The 23,435-nt window shown below is 42.5% G+C and overlaps 1 long non-coding RNA gene across 3 annotated transcripts in view; it reads right to left on the bottom strand.

The window, feature by feature from the left end:
* LOC125620117 overlaps positions 1-23,435 on the bottom strand; it is an 80,900-nt gene that overhangs the window by 39,576 nt on the left and 17,889 nt on the right. The window lies entirely within an intron of this gene.

Raw genomic sequence — 23,435 nt, 5'->3', positions numbered from 1 at the left:
AGATAAAACTAATTCAAAATGTATTATGAATTTAAATGTTAAATGTAAAACTATATGTGTTTTAGAAGAAAATATGAGATAGTCTTTAGGACCTAGGGCAATATGGAGAATTCTTAGGACACTAAAATTATAATCCCTAAGAGAAAAAAAATGGATAATTTGTATTTCAAAATTAAAATATTTTGTCCTATGGAAGGCTTTGTTAAGAAAGATGAAAAGACATGGTATGGAGTAGTAAAAATTATTTGAAAACTACATATATAACAAAGAACTCATATGTAAAAACTCAAAGTTTCAAAACTCAGCAGTAGCCAGGAGTGAGGAATTGGAAAGATTGGAGGTATGACTGCAAAGTTGGAACACGAGGAATATCTTTGTGGTGTCCAAACAATTCTGTGTCTTGATTGTGTTAGTTGTTATATTGATTTACATGTGATATGATTGCATAGACTCATATGAAAAACAAGTTTAAATCTGAATAAGGTCTGTGTATTGTACTAATGTCAATTTCCTGGTTGTGATATGGTTCTTTAATTCTGCAAATATTAGCATTGGGGGAGTTAGGTGAAGGATACACAGTCACTCTATTTTTTGTAAACTTCCTTTGACTCTACAATTATTCCAAAATAAAATGGCTTAAAAATTTGTTACTTTTACTAGGCACGGTGGCACACACCAATAATCCCAGCAGCTTGGGAGGCTGAGGCAGGAGGATTGTGAATTCAAAGATAGCCTCAGCAAAAGCAAGGCACTAAGCAACTCAGTGAGACACTTTCTCTAAATAAAATACAGAATAGGGCTGGGGACTTGGCTTAGTGGTTGAGTGCCCCTGAGTTCAATCCCTGGTACCAGCCTTCCCCCAAAAAATTGTTACTTGGATGGTCATCACAACTGGTAATTTACTAAGGATTACCTCAGTAGACTTGCTTCTTCTGTTCTGGACAGCAGAACTTCACAGGTAAGGATGGAGACTCATAACTCTTTGTAACTTTCCATTCTCTTGTTACAGACCAGTGTTCAGTGTGTTTCTAAAGGATATCCTTGATCTCCTTTGGTTCCTTCCTCTGATTGGAGTCTTGGCCCTTGTGTCTTTACCCAAAAGTCTGACATTTCTATCCATCAGGTTCTGCTGAGCCCCACTTGTTCCAGGTTCTTCAGAACTTGCAGACAATAGAGACCACACCAAAGAAATGGTTCATTCTGTACCTTCCAAGGGAGTATAAGGTCTTCGAGAGGGTCTCCTGTCATGTGTACAACTCTCTCCCCATTCCCCAGAATAGTGCCCAACACATGGTAGGAACTCAGAAAACATTTGTGCACTGATTTGCTATGTTAGAGAGAGAGAGAGAGAGAGAGAGAGAGAGAGAGAGAGAGAGAGAGAAGAAACAGTTATGCATGGAAATTAAATCACATGTCCACAAGCCTCCCCGGGAAGAAAGAAGAAGCAGTCTTTGTATGTGCATGTCTTTTATAAGACATGCTGTGTCCACCTTAAAAAGCCTTTCTGGGTCAGCTTATATATGGTGCTTTCTCCTTCCTCAAAATTCCTACAAACACAGAAGAATGGCCACTGTGCGGTGTACTTGGTTCAGTTGTATTCAAAAGCATTTACTATGTCTAGGCCCTATACCAGCCATGGGGAATTACAGATGGGCAAAGTCTGCTTCCTGTCCAAAGGAAGCACAGTTGGAATGGGGCCAGACAAGAAAACAAATCATTCCAATAGGTAAGCCCAGGCTGGGGATATTGGGGAGGTCTTCTGAGTCACAAGACAGGTGGGGAGGTGGACAGACAACAGGCAAACACACAGACAGCCACTGCTGAGCTCATGTTCTGTGCCAGACACCATGCTAAACACTGTCGGCATCATCTCACTGAGACCTCTGCATCTCTAAGGTCAGCCTTATTTCCAGCTCACCTGAACCTGGGAGAGCGAGTAAAGTTAGGCAGGTAAGAGGAAAGGAAAAGGATACGAGGCCTAGAGAACCTCATGAGCAGAGGCAGGGATGGGAGGTCTACGGGCCTGTGAGCATGGATTAAATGTATAATAAGGGCCAGAAACTTGACTAAGATTAAGATAGGAAAAGAACTAGACTTAATTGCTGAAGTCAGACCCCAGAAGGGTTTATTTGCTGTGCATACAAATGATAATAGCCTTCACTGGGCTCTATGAAAGCCTGACTCACAGGGCTGGATCATAGTTGTTGCAAATGTCTGGTTCAAATTTCATTCAAAATGTATTTAGGAGAATATTGCAACAAATGTTGGTGCCCTGCTCATACCTCTTGCTCCTTAACATTGCAATGCGTATCAATTCACTTTAACTGCTGGTCCTTGCATTTCTTTGACAAGAGCTTCCTCCGACTGCACTGCCGAAGTCTACTGGGCCAGGCCATATGGCTGGCTGCCCATACCTCATAGCTCTTAAACAATGGAATTTGTTATAAAACTCCAACTTCATTTCCCCTTGGGAGAAATAACTCCAAGCTCCAGGTCCTGTGCTGGCTCTCAGGGTCCCCAGCAGGATTAGCTCTGGTTGCCCCAGTGGTAATTTACTTAGGCTTCTTTCCTTCCTTGGCTCTTATCCCTGCCCAGAATCTATCCTCATCCCTTCCCAGGTGTTTCCTGGGAGCCCCTTTGAGATGAAGTTGTGTCAATCTGTTTCTGGGGTAACCCAAACTAAGATACACACACACACACACACACACACACACACACACACGCACATGGGTGGCAGACATTAAATATCCCTGGTAGGAGTCAAATAAATTGGTAACACTGTTTACCCTAAGGAGAATATCAGTAAGAGACAGAGTGGAGGGGTTAGATTTATCAGTCACTAAATATTCTTTACATTTTGAATTTTGCACCATGTCATATTTTCTATTTAAAAAACAGAATGATTTATTCTTAAAGCTTTCCCAAATATGTACTTTAAATCACTTTGAAAAACCTATACTTTTACAAAATATTTACACATGATTTGTATGAATTTTTTAACATATTGAAGGCCAGGAAGGTATTCATTCATGCTGCCAGGCAAATGCTCTTTGATAATGGTGTGAATATTTGTATACAGATATATGAAAAATTTTGCTCTATATGTGTAATAAGAATTGTAATGCATTCCGTTGTCATATATAAAGAAAAAAATTATATTAAAAAATGCTCTTTGATAGACAAAAATTTGTCTTTTCAATTAGTTCAGGTCTAACTTTGAGTATTTAATAAAGGTGTCAATGGATAGAAAGAGTACAGCTCTGTATAGGTAATTTCATAAAATCCAGTCCATGCAAATCATCTCAATTAATTTGGATTGGTGCACTATCGCAAACTAGGTCACACTGAAGCACTCTGATGCTGGTAAAACCCAGGCTTTCATTCCCTCCGTGCTGTACAAAGATGAGCTGTGCAGTCAGGATAATATTACATGAGTGCCTCTCCTGGTTTGGGCTACTTTTAATTTGACTTTTACATTTAATATAAGGCACAAAAGCACTTAGATGTGCTGTGTCCACATGTGTACTACTGGTTCAATATTAGAATCAAAATTTTCTCCTACTCCACATTAAAATCTTGGATCTGTTTGATTTAGAGAATCCTGAAGTTTCAAGGCTACCTAAAAATAAAATGTAAAATGAAACTGTTGTTAATTCGTAAATTTTTAATTGACACATAATAACTATACATACTAATGGGGTACAGTGTGGTGTTTCAACACATGTATACAATGCGTAATAATCACATCAGGGTAATTACCATATCTATCATCTCAAACATTTATCATTTCTCTGTGCTGGGAATATTTAGAATCTTCTTTGTAGCTATTTTGAAATATACAGTTAGTTGTTATCACCCATAGTTACCATCTATTCTTATGCCTTATCTCTGTGAATCAAAGTTTCTCAACATTGAGCAATAGAAACAAATGCAGAAATAAATCAGATACCAAGGCTGAGATAAAATTGCAACTGCACCCATGACATGAATGTCGAATGTTTATGTTTTTCAAAATAGTTGCATTTTTCAGAGTTGGCTTTCTAACAAGTAACTGTTAAAAATGTGTTTTTAAAAAGTGTATTTCTAGGGCTGGGGTTGTAGCTCAGTGGTAGAGCGCTTGCCTCCCACATGTGAGGCCCTAGGTTCAATCCTCAGTACCACATCAAAATAAATAAATAAAAAATAAAGATATTGTGTCCACCTACAATTTTAAAAAAATTTTAAAAAGAATATATCTACTGAGGCACAGTGTCACATGCCTGTAAAACCAGAGGCTCAAGAGGCTAAGGCAGGAGGATTGTAAGTTTGAGGCCAACCTCAGCAATCTAGCAACTTAGTGAGACACAGTCTCAAAAACATAAAAAGGACTAAGGATGTGGCACAGTGGCAAAATACCCCTTGGTTAACTGCCCAGTACCAAAAAATTAGAAATAAAAAAGTATATATCTACCAATAGATAACTTTTGTTTGTTTTATTGGTGTCTTCTTTATTTGAAAAATAAGTTACATTTCCAAATATTTAGGACTCATGATGAGAATGACAGTGACCAGTGCAGGCCCCAGGTAGGGGACCTTTAAGGGAGGCAAGTGCTGTGTCCACATGTGTGCTACTGTGGAAGGAGACCCTGGCTGCTGTATGGATGGGACTGGAGAAAGTGAGCCTGCAGTGAGAACACCAGCTGGGAGGTGGGTGGAAGTCAGGTTGGAGACAATTATTTCACATGCCAAGCTTAGTGAGAAGTGGTTGATCTCTTGGGTGTAGACTTGAGAGCCCAGGAAAAGAGGAGAAGTAGATCAAGGTCAGAATTCAAGAAATATCTTGCCACTCCACCGTCATCCACTCTCCCCAGCCACATTGTCTTCACACCTAGAGGTCACGACTTCTTCAGGAATGAGACTTTGGAGTCAAGGTTCTTGAATCTTCTCCAGAGATGGAAATAAAAACTTTTGTACTGTTCTTTAAATGTTTCTGGATTGCCTCAGCTATTTCAGACAGCAAGGGATTTTGTAGAACAATGAGAATCCCATTGAAACAAATGTATCAGCCTCCCCACATTATACCCAACTAGGTTAAATGTCTCTACCTGGACAGGATTAGCAGCTGACATTTCTTTTAATGATCATGATTTTATTTTTTTTCAGAAAGATACACACACACACACACACACACACACACACACACACACTGGCTGCTTTTAAATGGCTTTTTTTTTTCATAAAGGAAGGAAGGAAAGAAGAGAGGGAGGGAAGGAAGAGAGGGAAGAACAAATGCACAGTTTGTGTGTAACACAAACTTGGTAGACACACATACAGAGAAATAGTGGGTGCCACTCCATAGGCCTTCATTTCTCTCCCCACTGTTCGTGGTTAACAACTGGTCTCTGAGTAATTCCACGTACTCCCTGCTCTCCCCTCCCAATCTCTTCCAGGTTTTGAAGCATGGTCTTGGCATCCCTGAATGGAGGTCACCCCAGACAGAGCCTGGGAGTCTGCGTGCCCTGGCCTGACGTGCTAGTTTCCCCAACTTCTTCCCTGACTCACTCGGTTCAGTCTCCATTGCTAGGGCTGCTCCCTTTGCCTAAAATTCTCTCTACCCCTGCTACTTACTCAAATGCTGGCTCCTCACTAGATTAGCCCTCCCTGCCCTCCCTGTTGAAGGTAGAACCCAGTGTTCCTCTCGCCCTCACACCTGCCCCCCACACCCTGCTGCTTCCCATGATCATCACCTGCTAACATGCTGCATAATCTAGTTATTTATTATTTTTGCTCTCCAACTAGAATATAAGTTCTAGCTAGGAAAGGAAATTCACAATCCATTCTCCTCCCTGATGCATCCTGGTACCTAGTTGGTGCCGTCACTTGGTTAATATTTATCTAATGCATGCCTGCAACTATAGAGCCTGAGGTGAGGATGCTGCCAGCTATAGTCCCAGGTCAGCTCTGGCCAATGAGCACCCTACCAAGAGAAAAAATTTGCTTTTCACATGCAACCTAGCTTTGCAGCCTGAGCCAGGACCCTGGACCACAGGCCAAGGTCACAGGTTCCGGTACATCCCGTCCCTGCCTGGCTGCCTCAGTCTGCATCATTGGACCACTGCACAGCACTCCATCTGAGTGGGCACTGACCAGAGGCTGGGACAGAAGAGGGCTGAATCCTGGATCACTGTCTCACTGGCACTGGGGACTGTGGGACTTTTCATGTGTACTGTCCAGTCCTAGAAATGGTAGCCAATTACTAATACAGCAAAGTGCTGAGTTATGGACATGTAGAAGAGAGATGTTTACTCAGAGCTGTTGCTAATTTCCTGCCTCTGCAGTGGCTGCGGGTTGGGAAGTGCACATCTGGCAGACATCACTGGCCTGGATGTGGTGGCCAAGTTCTGGGGGTATGATCACTTTGTGCCATTTTAACCCCATAGAGACACAATAACTGAAAGGTATTTAGCCCTGGTGCCAGGAAGAAGGCACATGTCTGTGAGGTGCTGGGTGTGGGTGACATCAAGATGTCCATGAAGCTGTTGATCCCCAGTCAGCCAGAAAAGCCCCCACCCTACAGACAATACTGATGGTATCAGGAGGATCCCGGGCTTTACATAGTGGTTTACAGATGCCAAAGCTCTGTGTCATGCCCTATATCATTTTATGGTCATTCAAACCTGTAAGAAGAACAGAGCAGAAGTTATCATCCCTTTTCCCACCAGAAGAATGTGAGGCTCAAAGAATGTTAGGGGATGCACAGGGACACAGAGCCAGCTACATCAAAGCCAGACTGGCTTCTGCACGAATAATGTTGTATACTCAGTGGCAGGGACCCTACACACTCCTGGGCTTAACACTTGTAGCTTCAACTATTTCCTAGAAATCTTAAAGGCCCCCAATTACAGTAAATTATTCTCATGCTGTTACTGAATTTGGATCCTCTGGCAATGAGGCTGGCTTACAGAAGCAAGTCACCCAGCTGGCAGGAGAGCCTCACTGGCCTGCCCAGGCCTACCGTGCACTTGGCTTGCCAGTCTTTATCACTATCATGCCCCCTCCATTCTCTTGCCATGACTTAACATCTAAAACAACAACAACAAATGTGTTTTTCAAAAATGGCCATAATGGAGAGTCAGCAAAAATCAAAAAGGCAATCAAGGAATGTGAATTTCATGATCAGGAGTGTAGCTGTCTATAGGCTTATTATTCACAGCTGAGCTCTGTTATGCACTTGCCAGGCATCAGTTGTGTTAAGAACTTCATCCACAATCTTCCTTATTTATTTAATTATTTTTTAAATTTTTTTTAGTTGTTAATGTCCCTTTATTTTCTATTTATTTTTATGTGATGCTGAGGATTGAACCCAGTGCCTCACACATGCCAGGCAAGTGCTCTACCACTGAGCCACAACCCCAGCCCACACAATTTTATTTATACTTAACAGGGAAACTTAAGGCTAGAGAGGTTAATTAATTACTCGTGGCCTGACAAGAAGTGAGAAGTAGATTTCAGACTCAAACCGTGAGCCAGGGGCCGTGCTCTGAAACTCTACATTGTATTGCCCTTGGTGGAAATGAGATCTAGCAGCCTGTGTGGACTCCCATGGAAATTCTGCATTTCAGAGATCTGCAGACCCAGGAAGGTCTCAGTATATTTCCTGTCTCTTCATTCTGTCTCTCTGTCTCTATCTCTTCCTCCCCTCCCCCACAACTCTTCCCCTAATACTTTCGAAGCTACTTTGTCCTACTATTTCTTTCTTGAACTGACCCAGAAACTAAAATTCTCACTTGATTATACAGAGCAAGCCATTCATTTGGCAAATAGTTTCCAGCCACTTTATTCCAGGCTCTGTTAGGCACTGGGGAAATGGCAGTGAACAAAAGAGACATGAACCCCTGCCTTCCTGAAGAGCCCATGAGAGTGGGGAAACAAACAAGAAAACAAACATACAAGGTAAGGTTAGGCTGGGTAAGGCTATAAGGAAAATAAGGCAAGAGGCAGGGGGAGAGGTAGAGCTGGGTTTGAGACATAGGATCAAAGGAGGGTCTTCCTGAAGAAAGGCATTTGGGTAGAGACCAGGGTTGAGTGAGGAGGGAGTAACTGTCTGAGGAAGAATATCCCAAGGAAAGAAATGAGCTTGGTATAGAGTTGCCAGATCTAGCAAAGAATCTCAGGGAGGGGGAGGGTTTGGGTGGGTAGAACAAGAAAAGAAAATTGAACACTCAGTTAAATCTGAATTTCAGATAAATAATGCAATTTTAGTATATTTCCCATGCAAAATTTGGAACCTACTTGTCTTAGAATGTTGTGTTGCTAGAACAAAGTACCACAGACTTGGTGGTTAATAAGGAATAGAAATTTATTGCTTATGGTTCTGGAGACTGGGAAGTCCAAGGTCAAGGTGTCAGTAGGTTCAGTGTCTGGTGAGAGTCTGATCTCTCTGTTTCCAAGATGGTGCCCTGTTGCTGCATTCTCCGGAGGGAATAAACTCTATATCCCCATGTGGAAGAAGAGACAGATAAAGGACGAAAGGGGACTAATGCTGCATCCTCACAAGGTGGAAGAGTCCTGCTTCCTGGACCCCTTTTATAGGGGGTCCTAATCCCATCCATGAAGGCTTCCCCTTGTTATGTAATCACCTCAGAAAGGCTTCACCTCCTAATACTACTGCATTGGAGATTAGGTTTCAACATGAATTTTGGAGATGACACATATTCAAATCACTATGATATTCATATTAAAGAAACTATTCATTGTTTATCTGAAATTCAGATTCAACTTTGAATCTGGTATTTTAAGTGGCAATCCTAACTTGAGTGTATGAGGAGCAACAAGGGCAGCAATGGGGTCCAAGTAGAGAGAGCAAAGAGGAGGAAGACGAGGATGGGGAACCTTGGAGAGGGGAGTATGGTTGATGTGTGAATCCTAGAGAAGTCATTTAGGTATGCTCCCAGTGCTTCCAGTAGAATGTTCACCTGATTGTCCTTGTCATGCTCAAGGCTGTGAAAATAGATAGGAAAGAATACATATAAGGATCACCCCTTCTCCAAAGGAAACCCAGGCATCAAATTGATCTTAAGCCCTTTACTCAGAAGAGCATCTGGGTCAGTATGGGGTATGACCTCCCCAGTGCTGGGGAGAAGAGTCTCTCCTGCCTCAATAAGGTTAGTGTGGAGGTGCAGTCAGGAACGAGTGATGTCCTTGGGCTCCAGGAGTCCTGATGGTCATCTGTGGGCAGTCTGGATGGGGGCCAGGGAATTAGGCAGTTACCATTTATTCAGTTATCTTAATTGGAACCAAACTTTGGTGACCGATCAGAGATATAAGTATTAAAGTTGAAACAAAATATTCCTTGAGGGTAAGATGTAAATAATCTTAGGGGGCCTCATTCTGCCTAACTTCGGGGATCTGAAGTAAAGCAAGATAAACCAGGGCAGGTATTTCAGGGAATTTTCATGTTAACCCAGGACACTTACTTCACTGTAGATGTTTAGTCCCTGAGGATTATGTGAGGTAATGTATGTAAATCGCTGTGCTCCATCACTGATACAAATGACATTAACTGTGAACTTTCCTTTTCCAATCTACTCTTCCTTCCCAAGACCTGGGACCCAAAGGGACTTTGAAACAACCCATCCACTCCCCCCTACACACACACACACACACACACAGAAAGAGAAACCTCGTGTCATAACCAGGCACGATGACTCTGTCTCTTCCCTTTCTTGTAAATACTAGGGTACCAGGCACAGAGCAGCTGCCCAAGAAATGTTACTAAATGCATAACATGGAAAAAAGTGGCCCCATTCCTCATGTTCTCCCAGAATTCTATTTTTCACTTTTGATCCAACAAAAAAGGAAGTAGGGCCGCCTGAATGGAGCTACGTAGAATTAGGAGCAAGCTGCTCCCCGCCCTTCCCATGCAGGGGACATTGCTTCATTGCCTAGTGAAATGCAGGCCAGGGAAGCCGGCGCCAGGCACAGAGGCTGCCTTATAAGGACATGGGTCAGTCGTGCCAGGTGTGTCATCCTGGAACTCTCGAGGAGCCAAGTGATGGGCCCTGGTGAGTCAAGGCCTGGGTGGTTGAAGTGGCCTCAGAAAGCCACATGGGCAGCAAGTGAGAGTTTTCTCACTTCCCTCCCCTTTCGTGTTCAATATGTTTTTAATATTGAACACGAAATAATATTTAATAGCCCATTTTGCTTTTGCTATTAGGAAAACGGAAAATGATGTTGGAATTAAAATAAAGAGGTACTCATGACTTCAGTTGTGAAGGAGACTGTGCTTTTTGGTGGGGAGAATACAGAAATGATGAAGAAAATAATGAGGTCTGTAGAGAGAGCCCCTCGAGAATTAACACAGTGTGCTGACCCTGCTAAGGCAAGGTGGTACTCAGCAGCAACAGAGAGCTGACCTCCCCCACCCCCCAGAACATCTGCTGGGAGACCCAGTTCCTCCTGCTGAGAGAAGAGAATGCCGGCAAAGACAAGCTGGGGATGGGCAAGGAGATTTGTGGGAAAATACAATTTGAAAGGTATGAAGACAAAGGACGGGCGGTAGGCCTGACCCAGGTGGCATAGAATCGTAGTTAAGAGATTAGGCTTTGAACTCATGCAGATCTGGGTTTGAATTCTGACTTTGTCCACCTAAGCTGGGGAAACTTGAGAAGCTGATTAATCTCTTTGTAAGGCTGGGTTGACCTGTGTGAAGTATTTGTTCATTTAACATGTACCTGTGTAGCACTCCAATACTTGACTCATGCTGGCACATCAAATTTTCATCACCAACCTGTGAAATAGGTTCTATTATTATAACCATTTTGTGGGTGGGGAGAGTAACTTGTCCAAGGTCATATAGTTGATAATTGAGAGAAATAAAATGTGGTTTCATGCTGTTGGGCTTCAGGGTCTGAGTTCTTAAGTCTAAGACATCCTACCAAGGGGCTGATTATACAAGTTCCACCTGACAGCCTTCTGGAAGACTAGGTGAAGCAGGGCATGTTAAAAGCAAACAGAAACGGGGCTGGGGATGTGGCTCAAGTGGTAGCACTCTTGCCTGGTATTCGTGAGGCACTGAGTTCAATCCTCAGCACCACATAAAAATAAAAAATAAAGGTACTGTGTCCACCTAAAACTAAAAAAATAAATACTAAAAAAAAAGCAAACAGAAACAAACAAAAATCCCAAGCTCTATGGCAGTGCCTGACACATGGTAAAAACTGTCCCAGTCAATGTTACCTACTATCCTATCATTTATGGGAGATTTCCCAGAAGGAGATCCTGAGAAGGTTCTTGTGCAAGAGATTTGGCAAGGATGACTCCAGGAAGACACTGGCCCCAGCCAGGGAGTGGGGGAAGGTGGCTGGGGAACAGAAAGAAGCCAGTCCAGGGTGTGACATCAGGTGAAGTCTCATAAGGCAGAGACTTGAGTGAGTTTGTCCTCATGGAGGCAGGGAGCAGGGCTTCATGCTGACAAACTGTCAGCCCCTGGCAATGGAGAGCCAGAGGAAATGGAAACCTACAGGCACATCTGGGCTCTGCACTGTGGCTAAGCAGTCTAATAACCAGTTGCGGAGGAGGGGCCATTAGAAGAAAAAGCTTTTGGGTGAAAGCACAATGGTGTTCACAGAAACAACAAAAGTAGATCCAAGGGCCTCTGGGTGAAACTGTGACGGTGTTAGACCACCCCTTGCACCACTGAGACCGGTTCACATTTTCCATCAGGTTCACTTTATCTTGCCATTTGTGCTTTCAAGATGGCAGATGCTCATAGTTTCTGGGGGAAATCTAACGAGGAAAGTTAGTGAGATAAGACACCTATTTCCTTATAACCCCTCTGTTGCATCCGGCCTTTAGGCTACTGATATTCATCATCTCCCTCCCCTACTACTCTTTCTAGATTTCATTCATTGTCAGCTAGTACGAGTGCTGGACTTGAAGGTTGCTTATTGAGGTGACACAGACTTTTATCCCTGAAGGATTTATCTCCCAACCACTAAAAGTCATGCTTCTTATCAGAGTGTACAAAGTTTTTGCTTTTCCAGCTTATCAGGTCCCACCAATATAAAATTCATTGATGTGATGGATTAAAAGGCAAAAACCTTACAGTTTGCTAAGGGAAAAGGAGGAACTTCCAGAATCCACAGTCAAACGAACATACCATTAAACCCAAGAAAAATCGTGAGCTCATTTTAGTTTACCTGATGTGATTGGAGAGAAAAGGAATCACTGATCAATAGGAACCAGCAAGCATTCTCTAAGAATGATTCAGGTAAAAGCCACAGTGAATTTTACCTGCATGCATATTATAATGCACAATTTTTTTTAAAAAAACTATAAATATATAGAAGAAAGATCAGTACAGTAGAAGAGAGGGAGCAGGGGGAGGGAGGAGAAGAGGGAATGGGGAAGTAAGGGGGACAGAACTGGAGTAAATTATATTCCATGCTTGTATAATGATGTCAAAATGAACCCCAACATTGTACATAGCTATAATGAACTAATTTTTAAAAAGCACGTTATAAGAGCAAAAGGGAAATTAGAAATAAGTTCATTTTGTCTTGAGAACAAGTGCCAAAGGATGATTTGGGAGACATAAAATGAATTAGCTATTATTTGTGTTATTTGTTATTTTAGGTTTCATTTACCATTTTTATCCATAGTTTAAAATTGAGTGTAACTTCTTTCTTTTTGATGGGGTAAAGCTAGATGTGAAAATTTATCCTGTGGTTTCTTAGGAGTTAGTAGAAAAAATGAAGTCAAAAAAGCAACACAAATTCTATGTGCTACCAAGCCTGGTACCAGGAGCTAAACCACCAAGCTGAGGGCCCTCAGAACAGGAAAGTATTCCATGAGACATGTTCCCCACATGCCAGAAGAAATAAGTCTCTCAAATTACTCTTTAGTAAGAAAAACTTTTCCCCAAATTGGCAATACTTAATGTTTTTGCTGTTGTTATGAGTGTAATACCTGCTCATTGCAAAATCTTCAAAATATGAAATAAAATGTGGAAGTCACTGATAAGTCAACTTCATCCACTGATAATTACTGTTCACGGTTTGAGACATTTTCATTCACTTTTTTCTTGCATGGAAGAATGGAGTGGAAGGATGGATAGGTAGATGCCTATTCAATCTGCCTCATTCACTTGCTATATTATGAACATTTTTCTTTGTAAACATGAAGATCTATAGGGATTTGCTTCTTTTAACAATTGCCTAATATTGTGTTGGCACCATGATTTGTTTAACATGAATGAAAGTTTGACTTTTTTACATTTTGACTCTTGTTAACAATGTCACAATTAAATATTATCTTACATAAACTTGTGATTATTCCTGTAGAAAAAATTCCTACAAATTCCTAGAAGTTCTGGGACAAGATTATGCAGATTCTAAATTTTGAATGACTGTTGCTTAGTCTCCCTCCAGGAAGGTTCTATATATTGACATTCCCACCAATGTTATATCTGAGTACCTATTCCTCACATCCTGAGATGTGAGTAATATTTTAAGTTTTTATATCTTACATGGAAGACTGAGCATCTGTCATGTTTAATTAGCATTTGTTTAGTTTCATTTGGAAATTGTCTATGAATGTCTTGGCCAATTTTTCCTCTTAAGTGTATTTCTTTTATTGGTGTGTAAGAGCAAGATGTTTAATAAAGACATCAGTTCTTTGTAACATGGAGTCATCATTTTAAAACAAGCCATTTTAATGAAACAAATGTTCCTGGTTGATGTGGGGAGGAAGCATAATGTTGTGATTAAGCAAATTTACATTCATATTACAGAGAATATTCTCATCCTTATGCTTAGAAGATTTTTGCTGCAGAAAAAAAATACAGGAAGACACATCTTTCCTGAATCCAAGTTGCTGATTGTACAAAGAAAATATCACAATGTGCAAAGTGTCCTGAGAGCTACCCGTAAGGTTTAGTGAGGCACCAACAAGGGAGTGGTCAGCTCTGGCCAGGTAGAACAGGAAAAGCTGTGTCCTGCTTCCCTGGCTATCTTCTGTGCTTATCTTAGATCATTTGTCTTTTCCTCATTGATTTTGATCAGGTTAGTCTGATACCTTAGCATTAAAAATAGAAGTTTTTGATTCTATTGACATGTTCTGAGTTCAGAACATGTGGACTGGTAGGAGTATTTTTCATTTAACAGATTCATCTCTTCTGCCCTCTGATCTTGAACTCTAGAGAGAGGATCCCATGAGAGCTGAGCCAGGGGACCACTGAAGAAAAAGTCAAGACCAACCTAAGAATGAGGAGTTTGGGATAAATCCCCAAAGCCTTTGAGTTTTCAGAAAGGACTTCACACCTCCTATTTGTGCTGTAGAAGTTCTCTAGCTGCTATGTGGAGAATAGGTTCAAAGACAGGAAGACAGGGACCCATGTAATGGTTGCTATAGGAAGGAGAGGCTGGGCCCCAAACCCAGGTGTGCATATGCAATGGAAATCATTACAGAGGAGGGAACTGCTGGTGTTTGGATGTGGGGGTGGGGAGCATGAGTGAGGGCCATTCACTAAGTTAAGAGGCATAGGAGGAAAAGCAGGTTTGGGGTGTTTAGTTGAGAAGTAGGTACCTGTGGCACTATGAACAAAGGTCCCCAGAAGATAGCAACATATATGGGTCTGGAGCTTCTGAGCCACTTCTTAGCTGCACCTTTGGAGTTGAGAGTTATCAGCCAGTTGCTGAACAGTGAAACCCTGGAAATGGGTGCTGTTGCCCTTGCTTTGGAATGAAGAGCAGGACTGGCTTACACCCCCAGGGAAAACCAAGAGAAAGGTTAAGAAATAAGATCCTGTGGCAGATGCCACAGCGCTGAGACAAAACCAACCTGAGACTCACTCTTCAGCTCATTTAGTGAACCCAAGTTCTACACTTTAAAATACTCCCTAGCTTGCAAAGCTAGTTTACACTTACTGGAGGTGTAACACATCCAACGGTTCCACTTGCTGGTGTCATGGCTTCAAACCCAGGCAAACTGTTTCTGCTCACAACCAGTTCTTTATGGTTAAAGAAATTCAGCTTTAGCATATGTGGCGTCTCCACCCGCTGCTCCCCTCCATGACTTTTACGCAATTGTGAATTGACCTCTGTCTCCCTGAGCTCTGCTTCCTCAACACACATCTTCCCAAGCATGGGTCTGATGGAGAAAATATTTCAGCATATGGAAGTATGTTCTGTGGAGGAAAAAAACAAACACACCCTCGAAGTGTTCATGCTTTCGTTGAAATGTGGCATATCCGCCAGCTGCCCAGGGCTCCCTGTCTGAGGGTTGGGTGTATCAGGCTGGACTGGGAGTCAGATGGTGCTGATGTGTCCACCAGACAAGCACGTCTGGCTCTTGCTTAAGAGAGAAGTAGTTTTTAGCAGATAGTAAGGAGGATTTGCTCTCCTTTTAAGATGATCCATTTTTCCACTAAGTGAGATTCATCTGCCTTCCCAGAATCTTTACACTCTGGTCTGAATCACACTGTGGGAAAATAATTAACTCTCTTATACTGCCAATCATGTCCCCAATAATATTATAAACTTCCCGCAGAGCCAGAGGCCATGATATTACCTCTGGATCCTTCCAGTGCCAAGCAATCTGATAGAACCCTGGAAGCCCTTGATGGAGAGCATAGGAACCCAGAGATCCTATCCTTGGGGAAGTATCTAGACCAGCCCCTTAAAATAGGGAAACTGAAGCCCACAGACATCTAGCAGTGTGTGCAGCATCGTGGCCCACTGATGACAAGAGCTAGCACTGTTGCACAAGAATAAGGAGCATGGTCAAGAGTATGGCCTCTGTCAGCCTCTTCCACTTACCAGCCATATGAGCTGGAACAAGTCAACATACATCCACTTCCTCTTCCACAAAACAGAGATAGCAAGTGAGCACAGCTTAGGACCCTATGAAGACCAAATGGGCAGCTCCATGGAAAGTGCATACCACTAGGCTTAAAGTAGAGTACAGACTCTTGAAGAGCAGCAAAGGAAGATTTGTAACTTGAAAAGAAAAATATCTGATTTCATTGAAGTATTTACGACCTCCAAGTATTTAGTACAAAGTTGTTAAATAGCTTGACATTTTCAATTTAACTACGTGGATGTAATGAGTTGGGGGTTGTTGGCTCCTGAAGCATGGGACTGATCCTTTCCAAGAGAGAGGCCCCCATGGCTTTAAACACTGTCTAGTCTGTGTTAAAATAAACATTGTCCTCAGTGCAGTAGTCTGGAATGGAAATATCCTGCTTGGGTGAAGTTATGCAATCAGAGGGCAGAACTGATAAGTGGTCTGAAGAGCACATGAGTAAGCAGAGAGAAGTGCACTGAGGGTCACAAAAGCTTTTTTTTTTTTCTCCCTAGTCATGAAGGGTCATTTCAAGTGAATTACAAAGTCACATCCCAACCTCCAAAACCTAGCAAAAGATCCGTGTTTGCTAAGGGATATATATACATACATGTTTTAGTATAACAAGCAGCAATCATATCTACTGGGAACTGTTCTGAGCACTTCCTATATTCTCTATATTTAATCTTTTAAACAACCTTATTGGCTTGAATTCTGCCATGAGCCTTATATTACAGATGAAGAAACCAAGTCCGGAGAGATGAAGTGGTTTGCCCGAGGATATAAAGCTAGTAGGTAGAGGAGGCAATAGGTGAATCAAAAAGCTTTCTGGCTCTAGAACCCACTTCTTTCACCACTGTACTTCACAGAAAGGATGTGGGGGGTGGTTTCTGAGTGCAGGCACAGGCAGTGGCTCCCCCATCATGACCTCATAGGAGTTCTTACTATGATTATTCATGCACTGCATATATGCAACAGACATAATTGACAGAGTGAGGAAATGAGCCCTAAGGGGTATGTGTTTGCAGGATGCATTTTACTTGAGTGTGTGGCTATACTACAGGATTTGACTTTTCAGGTCTACCTTGGCTGTTCTGTTCCATAGAATGGTAGGGTCCCCAGCTTCATGATGGGGACACTGTGACACCATCAGGGCTTCTGAGGGTAGTCAGCCAGCCCTGAAGTAGCCTGAGGAGTGCATGTCATGGAAACACCTACTGTCTGGCAGTCCCTTATCCTGGGGCCTAGATCCCAGGTGGGGGTGGGGACTTCTTTTACACTTTCATGCAGCTAAAAGTCCTCGGATGTTTACTGGAAAAATCCATCAGAAAGACTAAAGCAAAGCTCAGCCCAGGGCAACAAGGCCAGGTCCAGAGACATCCAAGGCCAAAAGGAAGAGGCAGGGCTTCTCATCCTGCGCTCTTCTCTTGCCTGACCTGTGACATTCTGATGTTTGGCCTTCATATCATGCCACCTCAAAACCCTCTCAGACACAGCGGCCTATGGACCTCTGCCTCCTGAGAGCCCTTACACACTCTTAGTTGCCTCTGCTGACCACAGGAGGTGCTGCCCTTTCGTAAAGTATTCTCAAGTCATGACACCTAGGATGCCCAGTCCAGCCCTACTCCAGTCTGAAGTGGTGGGACCCTGTCACATTATGTTACCATGTTCTCCTTGTTTCCTGCAGTGCCCCCAATCCCACCCTCACCCCCACAGTGTTCTAGAAGCAATGACTCGTGGCTTTGGGGAGGTCCATGTCTGCTCTCCTTCAGGACTTGGGTCCTGGAGACTGATTAGTTGGCTGTTACTGTCACTGGAATTCCCCTCCCATCCACTGAGCATCACCCCGTGAACTCAGCAAGGCCAGCCCAGTCCCCTCCCTCCCTCCCTCCCACTCTGCTCTTATCCCCTGGGATGGTTCATTTATTTCCAGCGTCTGCTCACTCCCTGGTCTGCAGCTCATACCAGCTCACTTTTTATATACCTGACCCTCCTCTTCCTGATCCTCCTCCTCCTGCTGCTAATGCTCAGTAAGTGTAAACATTTACAAGATGCCAGACACAGTGTCATGGGATCTTAAAAACAATCTCTCACTTAATCCCCCTTAAGCATGCCTCCTGGCACAGGGTGGGGGCTCCACAACGATTAAATGGATGAATCTTTACAATCATATTTTGTGGAAGGTGGTATTAATCTCTCCATCCCACAGATGACAAAATGAAGGCTCAGAGATGGTAAATAACCAGCCCAAGGTCACAATTACAAGCACCAGAGGTGGGCTCCCAAAGGCAGGACGGTTCTAGGATATAGGTATTTACTTGCTGATATACTAGAGTTTGTTTGTTCATTCAACACACTCTAATACAGTACCTACTATGAAACACAGGGGACACAACAGAATAAAACAAAATCTCTGCCTTACAGAGCTTCCATTCCCTTGAGGGACAAGAACATTAAACATGCTAAGTAACATTCTCAATGTGATGAGCTAATGACAAGATACAGAAAAGGAAAGGAAAGAATGGGGTGTCGTTTTAGATGGGGTGAAAAAGAAGGCTTCACTGAGAAGGGAACAGATGTATCAAGACCTGGAGGAGGAGAGGGAGAGAACTCCTCAGAGATCCAAGGGAAGAGCCTTTGAGGCAGAGTACCAGGCACAGAGGCCCCTGGGCAGGAGGGTTCTGGAGAGTTCTAGGAACAGCAAGGAGGCCAGTGTCACTGAGGGACAGAGTAGTGGGAGCTCAGAGAGCAGCAGGGGCCAGGTCACACAGGGCTAGGGGTCATTGTACAGAATGGCATGAACTCTGAGTGCAATGGAATTCACTGGAAATTTGAGGGGAGAAAGGATGTATTCTGATGTGACTTTTAACAAGATTACTCCAGATACTGCATTGAGACTTGAGAAAAGCAGGGCACATGTGTTAGCAAGGAGTTCAGCTGGTAGGCAAGTACAATAATCCAGATAAGAGACTAGAGTGGCTTGGATTAGGGTAGAAGCAATAGAAGTGGTAGGAAACAGTCCATTTGGGATGTGTTTCAAGATGGAGCCAACAAAATTTCAGCCACCTATGCACAATTGCCAGTTGAACTCTTGCAAGTTCTCTGCACCTCAAACTCATCATGTCTGAAACCAAACCTATGCCTCGCCTACAAGAAATCTTCTGTTAATTCCATTTCCAGCTAGACAGACACCTGCCCATCACCCTTGATCCCTCTCTCTTACCATCTCCCACATTCAATTGGCCACACCATCCCATACCCATTCTGCTTTCTCCTTCTTCCTCTCACCCCCTTTGTCTAAATTTAGTCCCATGTCCCTCTGACCTGGACTCTCTCAATAATCCCTCTTCTCCCACCAGAACTCAGCAAACTCCATATGGCACCAGATTGATCTTGATGGGAAGCAGGCCACATCTGTTTAGTACTCATCTAAAACTCTATAGCCTTTATAAAGTCCAAGTTCTCTGGCCCAGGGCTGTTCAAAAGAAATACAATACTAGCTACATAGATAATTTTTAAAATTTTCTAACTGCTATACTTTAAAAAGTAAAAATAAAGGGCTGAGGCTGTAGCTCAGTGGCATAGCACTTGCCCAGCATGTGTGAGGCACTGGGTTTGATCCTCAGCACCACATTAAATAAATAGATAAAAATAAAGGCATTCTGTCCAAACCCAACTACCAAAAAAAAAAAAAAAAAGGTAAAAATAAATAGATGGAATTAATTGTAATTATATATTACAAATGCAAACATTACAATATTTGGATATTATAATATCTAAAACATATCATTTTAATATGGAATCATTATTACATGTATATTACATGTATAAAGTATTATAAAAGTAAGACATATTAAAAAGTATTAATGATACCCTTTGCATTCTTTTTTTTCATATTAGATTTTAAAAATCTGGCATATATATTTCGCTCAAAGCCACGTTTCAAGCTCTTGGTAGCAGGGCATGGCCATCAAATTGCAAAGCACAGCTCTAGCCCATCAGCCACGGTCTTCTCCCTGGGCCTTTCTTCCTCCGTTCCAGGCTCATCCCTGTCCCCATCCCATTGTCCCTCACCATGTGTCCCTTGTACTCCAGCAGCTCTTTTCCACTTGTAGTACCCCAGACACACCAGGCTAGCTCGGGACTCCAGCCCTTCATGTAATGGCAGTGGTGTACTGGAGCAGGCTTGTACTGACTTTCAAGAGCCGATTGTGCCCATGTCTTCCCACCTCCCCGTTTAGTAATGTCATATTGGGAGCTTGAAGTCAGGGCTGGGCAAGTATTTACACTACAACACTATGAATTAGGGCTTTCAGGGGGAAGAGGGGACCAGTTGTCAAGTGTTTACCAGCCGATCACTGCACATATTGTTCTCCCCCCAAATACTCCCCTCCAACTCTCAGTTGGCCAGATAAAATTTGTCATCCAGTTATCTGTGTATGTTTGCCCCTTGCTATGGTTTGAAACTGCCCCCAAATTCATGTGCTGGGAACTTAATACCCAAAGCAACAGTGTTGAGAACTGGGAATTTTTTTATTGGTTCTTTTTAGTTACACATGACAGTAGAATTTATTTTGATATAATTGTACAAGTATGAAATATAGGTTAGTCTGGTTAGAACCCCATTCTTATGGATGTACACAATGGTAAGATTCACTATGGTGTATTCATATATGGACATGGAAAAATTATTTCAGATTCATTCTAGTGTTTTTCCTTTTCCTATATCCCCTCCCTTCCTTTCATTCCCCTTTGTCTAATCTACTGAATATCTATTCTTTCCTCTTCCCCTTAATGTGGGTTAGCTTCCACATATCAGAGAAAACATTTGACCTTTAGTTTTTTGGGATTGGCTTATTTCACTTAGCATGATAGTCTCCAGTTCCATCCATGAATATTAAATATCATAAATTCAATCTTTTATGGCTGACATTGTGTATATATACCATATTTTCTTTATCCATTCATCTGTTGAAGGGCACCAAGTTTGGTTCCATAGCTTAGTTATTGTGAATAACTTAGTTTATGCTATAAACATTGATGTGTCTGCCTCACGGTAGTATGCTGATTTTAAATCCTTTGGATATATACTGAGGAATGGGATATCTGGGTCAAATGGTGGTTCTACTTCTAGTTGTTTGAAAAATCTCCATACTGCTTTCCAAAGTGATTACACCAATTTGCAGACCCACCAGAAATGTATGAGTGTACGCTTTTCCCCTTATGCTCGCCAACATTTATTGTTACTTGTATTCTTGATAATTGCCATTCTGACTGAAGTGAGATGAAATCGCAGTGCAGTTTTAATTTACATTTCTCTAATTGCTAAAAATGTTGAACATTTTTAAATAAATTTGTTGTGACTGGAGAGTTGGGACTTTTAAGAGGTGATTAGGTCCTGGTTTCTGTCCTCATAAGTGCACTAATACCATTAGATCAGGAGGAGGTTAGTTATTGTGAGGGTGAGTTCTTGATGAAAGATGAATTCAGACCTCTTCCCTCTCATTCTCAAGTACTTTCTTGACCTTCCACCTTCTGCCACCATGGAATAATATAGCAAGGAAGTCCTCACTGGATACGGGTTCCTTGACCTTCAAATTCCCAGACTCCAAAACTATAAGAAATAAATCTCTTTTCATTATAAAGCAACCAATGTGTGATATTCTGTCACAACAGCACAAAACAGGCACACACACTGCAACGTGGCAGAGTTCTTTTTCTTCCTCTAATTTTCCTTATTCTTCCAAATACTCTATCATAATTATATTTTATGTAACAGGCTATAAAGAATAGAAGCTTAAAAAAAAGCTTAAAACTGAAATGTATCTGGGCATGAAATCTCTCCCTGTAGTTTCTTGTGTTACAGCCTTGGGCAAATGTGCTTATATGCAATGAACATTAGTTTTCATGCTTGAAGAGATGCCGCAATTTGTCTGGGCACAAAATAACCGAGCCACCACAAAGCCTTGTAGATTCCAACAGCAACTCTTTATTCCCGAACTCTCACCGACACTCTACAGGCACGTTCTGGGAAAATACACTCCCTTCACCGGGCTCTGCGGACCAATTCTCTCAGAACCCCACGAGAACTCCACGGGAACTCATGGAGTGGGCGCCTGAGGCAGCAGGATACGCCCTATTCCCAGCAGGATCCACCCTAAACCTGGAGCCACCCTAATCCAGCAGGATCCACCCTAAACCTGGAGCCACCCTAATCCAGCAGGATCCACCCTAAACCTGGAGCCATCCTAAACCCTGAGCAGGGTCACCTTAACCAAAAATGCCATGTCATTCCTACTTGGCTATGGCTCTCAGCAAAGAGAAGTTTTAAAAAAAGTAACCACAAGGATGTTGTAATGATTAAATCATAGAAATCACTTAGTGTGACACCTGGAACATACCAGGCACTCAAAAATGTTTAGGTATCGATTGTTTAAGCATTATGAAGTACTTGCTCAAAACATTTTTGTTAAAGTAAATGTTCCATGAAATTTCAGAAATTCCTCAAGTCCAATTCAGAGAGTATATGAGTCAGAATTCCAGCTAGAGACAGATGGCACTTACACCCAGAGGGGTGACTAAGAAGTTTATCAAAAGACAATTTACAGCATCTGGACAGGGGTAATGGAGCCCCAGGGTTGGCAACAGTGGGTTGGAAGGTGCATTTACCTGAGCCCAGTAGGAACTGTAGCCTCAGAGAAGGGGAGCTGTCCACCATCCATAAAGGAATCCAGCAGCTGTCAAGGCAGAGGCTGGATAGAGGCCCCACCCTGTTTTCCCCAAAGCCCTTAGAATATCTTTCACCAGTTCTTCTCATTGGCTCAACCCAGCCACAAGCCTGCAAGCTGGGGTCTTGTGGAGACCCCACAGATCAGCCCTTGGACAGTGAGCTGGATGGACGAGGTGAAGTACAGCCTTGAAACCAAACAGAGACCTCAAGCACATCCCCAATGAAACTAAGCTTCCCTCAGCCTACGGTGTCCATGCTTGCTCACACACCATAGATGGAAACCATCAACACTGGGGAATGTTTCCTTGGTATTCACTTTAAAGGAAAGAATCAAATAATAAGCACTCATATGGGCTATTTGGTCACTCTGTCTACAAGTGTGTTGGAGACAGAGCAGGAAGAAAACTGCCACATATATAATTAAATTGCCTCTATGATATTTTTACCTTCACACTTGTGGTCACACTTCATTTTTCTACCTGGGTTGTCTTTCCAACTCTCTGTTCAGTCCCTAGAGTGGGCTGTCAACTATCCTACTGATGTTAGAAAAGTTACTAAAATTTATTTTTGCTTCTTGTGTAGACCGGGAAAAAGATTTATAGCTTTCTTGGAAAGGCCTGGAAGGAGGCTGTCATCATTTCCTGGCTTTGTTCTGGAACCTCCCAGCTTCTCCACAAATCCCTCATGCTGGAGACGATGATTGTGGCCAGGAGATCAGATTCATTTTCTGATCTGTCCTAAACTGTGGTGTTCTGAGCCTCCCCTTATCCCTGCTAACAATTTTTGAAAGTACTGGCCAAAGCCCTGTCCCACAGAAAGAGATGTGGCAGGAAGGCAGTAGGTGGCAGGGATTCAGATTCAACCAACATTTTTTTCCCTATGG

The sequence above is a fragment of the Marmota marmota genome, unplaced genomic scaffold, assembly GCF_001458135.2.
Source record: "Marmota marmota marmota unplaced genomic scaffold, marMar, whole genome shotgun sequence".
NCBI classification, from domain to species: Eukaryota; Metazoa; Chordata; class Mammalia; order Rodentia; family Sciuridae; genus Marmota; species Marmota marmota.
This window is presented reverse-complemented; position numbering and strand designations above follow the sequence as displayed.